We start from the raw sequence: 8,024 nt of genomic DNA, 5'->3' as shown, positions 1-8,024 counted from the left end.
GAGAGTGTGTGTGTTCATGTGGGGGAGGGGAGGGGGGGGGGGAGAAAAATACAGCAAGAAAAAAATAGACAAAAAGAAGCAGTTAAGTGCTAAGTATTTTCTGACGTGATCAGTTACATTAGAGTTCTAGTGAATGGGTCTTGCAGTTCTATGTTTGACCATTGACCCTTTGGGTACTCATTGTGTCACTTTTATAACGTTATGGGTTTTTTTTCCCATCTGTCTTTGAAAGAAAAGCTGCTATAATTTTTTTTGTTTCCTTAACTCTGGGGATGAAATCAATTTTACCTTCAGGTCTACTGCCTCGTTCCTCCCACTCCTCCCCACTGCGCCTTCCATCTTTGTTCCTTCACCAGTTTCTTAACGCTTTGTGGAACACTTCAAACTGACTTGTATTTCTTCCCGATAACGGTTCCAATCTCACATTGTCACCATGAACTTCAGCCTTTTCTTTTTCCAAAAAAAAAGAAAGAAATTATTTGAAAACCAGAGGATGGACCCTTTGACATTTTTTTTTAAACTGGTGTCATCTTCGTTCAGCGCATTAATAGAAACCATTTATTCCACCACCCCTCAAGTGATCCTCAAACATAACCGAACAGTAATAGTTTTTGAGTACGTGTGTCTGAACTAGTACAGGGCGTGAAATAAATATACTCAGGTCAAACAGTTTAATACTAGTACATGTCTTTCTCAGTGTTTCCATGTTCATTTTTTGTGCATATGTGGAAAATGAGTAAGCTTTTCTCCCTCGTTTCCTCTAGCACCAAACAAAAACCCAGTTTTTTTTTTAACCAAATTGGGGTAGTTATGCTGACAGCTCATGTTTGACTATGTAATTGTCTTTGTTTTATTTTTTTGGCAACATATCTTTCCTGTTCAGGTGTTTTTTAGTGGTTGAATTTCTTTTTTCTGATTATTATCAGGATGAGGCTTTAGCAAGCCGTACTGGGGCGGCCAATTTGTAATTTGCTGCATTGTCCATTTAACTGACTCGATTTCAAAACCTGACATTACAGAGTTCTCGTTTTTAGGGTTGTATAATTTAAAGTGATTGCTCCCTGATAATGCCAGACTGTCAGGAGGAGTGGATATTGTTAACGATATCAGCTTGTCAAAGTCAGTAATAACCAGTCTGACAGCCATGCGAAAGAGAATTTTTTTTTGCTTTATAAAACATGTCTGGCATCAACTAACCTCCAATATCAAGAGGCAATGGAGTCTACTAATTATCAGGGAAGGTAGACATTCAAATAATGAGTGCGTGCCTGTTTAGCCCTGCACAAGGCTTCAGTGTGTTGAGACTGGGTCCACATTCGCCACGTGGGTCAAAGGGTAGCTGAAAAAGGCCAACCATCTGTCTCCTGATCCCAGGATGTCCGATATTTCCGGCCTGTTCCAGGTTGTGCCGTTCCTCACCGGTGCTTCACAGAGAACAGAACATACCGGGACAGGACGACGTTAGGGCCGGGTGGGGGGGAGGGCGCGGGGTGGGGGGGAGTGGAGGGGCTGGGGTATGGTATCCCAGCCGACATCCTTGGGACCAGACTCCATCTCCTTTTGTATCTCCTGGTTGGGTGGGTGGGGGTAGGGGTAGGGGTGGGGGCGTGTTAGGTTTACACATGCCGTTTATTTCAAACCTCTGCCAAGTTGACGAGGCTGGAGCTAACAATTAGCCAAATACTGACGTGCTCAGAGATGCCAACTTTTTTGAGGTTGGTTGCGCGCGCCTGTGTTCTCTGTCACCCCGAACGATGGAGAAAATGTACAATTTGTAGAGGGTGGGGAGGACGGGGGGGGTGGGGGGGGGGGGGGAGGGAGGACTTTTGTTCAAAGACTTGCTTCCAAACCCGACTGAACTGGAAGAAGTGAACAGAAGTGCCAGTGAAAAAGAAAGGAGACTGATACTTGCGGCGGATGGTTACTTTAAAGTTTGTAGTGTGTTTTTTTTTGACTATTCCTTTTCCTAGAGTAGTTTCTGCCTTTTAATTTTGCCACTGTCCCATAGCATTATTCTGGATTTCTGTTAATTAAAGAAAAGGTAATCTATGTAGGATTTTTTAATTTATTTTGTAATATCAGTTAAGATCACTGTAAAATGCCCCGAATTGAAATCATTACTGATGGAAGAGTTGTATTTTAAATGTTACCTGACAGGGGGACAATTTCTTTCTGATGTTTTTAAGTATTTATCTACCTCACTGTTATTTTTTTATATATTATATAGATATAAGATACATCTCACATTCAGCAATCTGAGAGACAGTACAGTATCCAGGAAACCTCAAAACAATCCACAAACCACAGACACCGAGAGGGGCAAGTTTACCAGAGGTCACCAGCTTTGTGGGGGTGAAGGGTTAAGGATCAGACACCACAGTTAATGGCTGGGGTTGGGGTGAGAGAGGGAGAGCGGTCACAGTGGCACGGTTCCCTGGTTTGTGTCAGGCCGTGCGTGTGTTATTGGGAGACCCTGGTGGCTGTAGCAGCTACTGCAGAATCCTAGAGATGCAGAGGTGCATTTCCTACTCTCTCTGCTTTGTTTGGGGATGGGGTGGCTGATGTCCTTAAAAGTTTCCTTTGTTGCCACATCCTTTTGTTGCTCAGCACGGCCTTTCCAAACGGCACGCGGCTTCCTCAGCACAGATAGCCAAGAGGAAAACGGGAGGGAAAATTGGAGTCAAGGTGGGTGTGCCCCGCCCAACCCATCTGTGACGGCTCACCTCCAGAGAGCGAGTGTGTGTCTGGGTCTTAGGAGTTTTTACTGTGAACCGGTGTCACCATCACCTCAAACCGAGTCGGTCCCTCCCCAGGTCTGTTGGGTGCTGACCTCAACCAAGATGGGTTCACCAAACTGCACCCACTGGGTGAGAAATGAGATGGAGCAGATTTGGCTTCAACCAGCTGGAGACCCACTCTAAGCTGTCTGTGAGGGTTTATGTATGTTTCTGTAAGGGTCCTTCACAGTTCCTCAAGCCCGCAGCCCTTGGACAGAGAAGAGTATTTCCACCCAATAATGATGCTTGGAAGAGCATCGACCTTACCCTCTTGGTTTAGGCAAAGTTTAAGATTTTGGGTGGAACCAGATTGTAGAAGGCAAGCAGCTTGTCTTAACAAGGTCCCAAACCACTCAGCATGGTCTTGTTGATTCACTGTTGCTGGTGGTGCCTGTGACTCTAGACAGGCTGACAGTCAATTGACCAACGTTTCCTCTGTGTTGTATCACCAAACATCCCCTTTCCTTATCTGTCTTTTTAAAAACCCATGAACTATTTGACCAACATTGTTGGGACAGTGTAGAGAGAGCTTTACTCTGTATCAGACCCCATGCTGTCCCTGTCTTGGGAGAGTCTGATGGGGCAGTGTGGAGAAAGCTTTACTCCGTGTCTCACCCCTTGCTGACCCTTTCCTGGGAGTGTTTGATGGGGGACAATGTAGAGGGATCTTTACTCTGTCCTGTCCCAGCGTGCAGCACTCTCTCCATCCCTCAGTCCAGCACAAGGACCAATGAAAGCTCTGTAAGAATCAGCTGACCAGCAGCTGTTTCGGGGTAAATCAGACCGTTCCAACTGTGTGTCCAATGTGGAAATGGCCATCAGCCCCAGAACGAGTTGGTGAAATTAACCGTTAGTCTCCAGGACACTAACTGTGAAATTAAACTCAAGTGCGCCTTTCCCCCGAAGGGCTCAGGCTGTCCATCTCACTCCTGAATATATTAAATATGCATTTGTAGTTTTGCAATGAACCCGGTATTGAAACTCTTGTTTTTACGTGTTTTTGCTGCTGAGCAGGTTTGATGGAGACTCATTGGCACAAGACACTACTGAGAGAAATCAGGATGCAGTGTTAGCCCCCCTCCAGGCCTTGCGTGTTGGCGCTTGGGGTGAGGGCAGGATTCACATGGCAGAGTTTGTTTTCACAGCTTTGTGATGCCCTCCTGAATCACCTAACCCATCCCTGCGTCAGGAACCGTAAGTGCTCAGGCCCACTCCCAGTGAGAATGTACCTAAGCAAGAATTGGCATCTTCAGAGAAGGGCCGGCAGAAATATTCAGGGCAGGGATTTGGGCTGGACCGGAATTGGTGAAACTATTTTTCAGTATCGCACAGGTGAATCAAGTGGGACTTCAGTTGACATTCAGAGAGAAAGATGGAGGAACCTGTAGGTGGATTAATGAGGCTGCTGATGATACGTGGGGTTGGTGGGATCAGTTGTTGGTGCATTTGGTGTAGGGCCCTGAAACGTGAGCTGAAACCACTTCAGTGCTGGGGCTGGAGGTAGAATTTGTCCACAAACCTGGTGACCTCCTGATCTCCCCCTGCATCGCACATATCACATAGCCATAGACCCTCAGCTCACAGCTAGTTACAAATGTTTGTAAACCTGTCTGCTTTACAATTTCATTGATCTGTATTCGAAAGAGAGAGGAAAGAAAGTTTTTAAAAATCACTAACCAAGTTTGAAGCCATCTTAGCAACTGTATAGATCATTGAAAGCACTTCACTGACTTTTACTGTTTTTGTGACTGACTTTAGGAAATATGTGTGATGTTGTCTGGCCTTTGTAGAGGGACCGACCAAGGTTGTCTGTAGCGTCGGAGAGAGCTCTGATCTCTGTTAAATTCGAAGGGTCCTTGAAAGCGAGTGTTTTGAGGAGTTGATTTCTCAGTGGGAGCCTGGGTGGAAAACCAACCCGCCTTCAAAATCTGATGACCCTTCGTTATTGCACAGAGCCTCAAACCTTTCCAAAAGCAGTAGCTTCTGGTACATTGAGTACAGGTCTGGCGTCCACTTACGGGATGGTTTGTAGCTAAAGGGTTGTGTTTGCATTGACAGTGTTTCCCCCTTCACCCCGTCCCCAACGTATCTCTCCTTCCTGTTCAGGAGTAGAGACGCATGATATTTGTTCAGTACGTTGTGGTGTCAGGTCCAGCATAGACGGGCTGAAAGAACACCCTGACAGCTGAAGGAGATGGTTCAGAACCAGGCTATGTATAGCGTTGTGGTCATGACATGGACACTCTGACACCCGACAACGCTAACACTGACCTCTTTAACTTTAAAGAGGTTTCTACCCAAGGTGTCAAATTAGCATTCAGACTAAGAGAAGGCTCACGTCTAGCAGGGGTGGGTGGGGGGGGGCTAATGAGGCTGAAGATATTGGTGGGATCAATAGTCTGTGTGTTTGGTCCAAGCTTTGAAAAGGCAGCCCAGGAGGGACCGGTGTGAGGAACCAAAGCGGGACACTCGAGATGCTGGAAATCCGTGAAATGGAAACAGTTAAGGCTGAAAATACTGAGCAGGGCAGGGCAGCCTCCCTGGAGAGAAGCAGAGTTCGTGTCTCAGGACCTTTTGTCAGAATCTGCGAGGGAGTTGGGTGTCAGTCCTGTGACATTGGAATGGCTGTCAGCAGAATGGAAGCTGCAAATGGCTGGAAGTTAGTCTGTGTCAGCAGAGGAAGGCCACCTCCTCTTCCCCCAATGTGATCGCGTGCAGGAATGGCACAGCCAATCTGATTTCAGGTGGATCTGATCCCTGGTTGAAGATGGAAGTGTCTGTGATTCCAAAAAGGGGCCTACACTGGACTCCCAGTTGCGATCTGGTTAGCTGATCCCTGGGGTGGGGAATGCAAGTGTTGCAGCTCGCCCCCTCCCCGTGCCCCAGTGAGGTACAGAGACTGGAGCTGGTTGGTCAGGGCTCACTGTGCCCGTCACCCATGCCAGATTGTGCCTTCACCAGGAGGGGCTTGGTTACGATGCCTCTGCAGTCAAGCAATGTCCGGCCACACGCTGAAACATTGCTGAGGGTATCTGGTGGAGAAGGTGTCCCAGAGGCGACATGTTTAATGGTGACGGAGAGCAGAAGGAGGCAGAGAGTGATTCCAGAGCACTGAGCTGCCACACACAGTTCAGTATTGGTGATCAATTGTTTTTGCCAACAGACACCTCAAGTTCTAGATCTAGCAACACATCTGCAGGAGCAGGCTCGATACGTGGAGCCCGAGGAACGGCCAAACTGGGACAATATCAGATTAGAATAGCGAATGCAGCCACCCAACTCAGATATAGATAGAGAGTTGGGAGCAGGAGGTTCCTCACTGGCCCAGTCACCCAGAAATGAAACTTTGCGCTCATATTGCACCATGCCAACTATTATTGACTGCAGTGACCAAATAGAAACTGTGTTGGAGTTATGTGGCAGTTAGTGCCAGTTCTGAGCTGTAGATACTGGTGCGCTGTTGCCAATACTCTGTGTATTTGCAGTGTGTTGTTTCCAGCTTCCCGTTAATACACAGCTTCAGAAATCAAATTGAGCATAACGGCTATTGCAAAGCAGAAATGCCTAGCAAGCGGGAAAGTCCTGTCCCATCGCAAAACTGCATAATGTAACAGACCAAAGTTCGAACCCGCAGATGGTGGGAGTGTCGCTGCTGATGTGGAGAGCAAAGTGAGAGTTGCCTGCAGTTGCACACCTGGTGGATATCTCAATTATCATAGGGCCAGCCCCAAATCAAACCGCTCTGTTACACCAGTCACCCATGCTGCTCAGTCCATGTGCCCAAGCTGCTACTGAAATAAAAGTGATCTTCCATCGCTGAAACTGAGCCCAGCTTGTGTTTGGTCAGGTACAGATGAAGTCTCCCTCTCCCGCCTTGTCAGTGTATACTTTGACACCCTGGTTCATAAGCAGACCAGAATTGATGCCCTCACAGTCTAGAGTTGGACTTAGTTCCAGTGTAAGCACTTGACCCTTTTAGAACGGTCATTCTTTTCATCTTAATGTTGTTCCAGCTGTTCTTGGGTTTGTGGAGTGTGTCTGGTCCTGATGGGCCTGACATGTTTGCATTGGGACAAGGTGAAGGAATACCACTAGAGCATAGACGTAGCCACTGAGGGAATGAGCTTTGTGTACACAGTAGCACCTCTCAGGTGGCTCAGTCTGGAGTGAAAGTTGGATTTTAGGAATGCATCCATTGTCTGATCAGTTCCTCTGAACGCCTGCATTGATGGAATTCTGGTGGCAACCAGCTGCAGTCTGTTCACTGAGACATGGCCTGACTCTAAGTAGCAGCTTAGAGTATATCACCACTGTTTTCATTTCATTGTGATATATATCTCAAAAAGAACTTTGGAGCATTAGCAGGTGGTTAAGGAAAATATGTGTGGAGGAGATTGTTTTCAGAATTTTTTGTAACAAAAGCAATCATCTTGATGTATATCAGGCCAAACTAAAGGGATACCCCAGGTAAATGCCAACGTGGTTCAGCAAAGTAATTTGGTTTTGTCCAAAAATATTATGTAATACACTTTGAAATGTTGTCCTATAGTTTAATGGTTGTTTTGGAATTGTTTTTACAAGGGTAATGCCTTGTCTCACTCAGATCTAGTTGATCCTATTAGAATGGGTTTATTGCGTTGCTGTATGATACAGGGGCCTGTGAGACTGTATTTGGTCAGTGCAGTTGGTGTTGAAACGGGCAATAGTCACACCAAACTTTGGGTTCCACTCTTCTCCCTTCCTTCTACACTGTCCACATTCAACCAAGAGAGACAGGAGAATCTGACACCCTCTCGTAAGCACCGTTCCTTAGTGAGTGACTCAGGAATCGACTTTAGGATCAGGAAGAATGCTTCCCCACAATTCTCTTCCCCCTCCCCCCTCCCCAAAAAACGTCTGTCTTGTTTGCCCATCTTCAGGATGGAGTTGTTCCCCCAGTCCTTGTTGTATTCCAACTGGGGATTCTCGTCCCTTGGACTGGCAGAGTAGCTGAATTCAGAGTTGCTGTCACTGGGAATCAGAATAACTCCCCTGACCTACACCCACTCTCTCTCACTCTTCCCCACCCCACTCCCCTCCCCTCCACCTCCCCTCCCCTCCACCTCCCCTCCCCTCCACCTCTCTGTTGGGCTACTGGATGACTTTGGTGTGAATCATTCTCAAGCTTTAAGTGCAACTAAGGGAACAGATTGGAGTAAATCTTATAAAGTGGGAGGTGTAGATAGTACCCGGGAAGGCGTACGATTC

Source organism: Hemiscyllium ocellatum, chromosome 42 (genome assembly GCF_020745735.1).
Source record: "Hemiscyllium ocellatum isolate sHemOce1 chromosome 42, sHemOce1.pat.X.cur, whole genome shotgun sequence".
Classification (NCBI taxonomy): Eukaryota; Metazoa; Chordata; class Chondrichthyes; order Orectolobiformes; family Hemiscylliidae; genus Hemiscyllium; species Hemiscyllium ocellatum.
The sequence above is the reverse complement of the archived record's forward strand: the minus strand, read 5'-3'. Positions refer to the sequence as shown.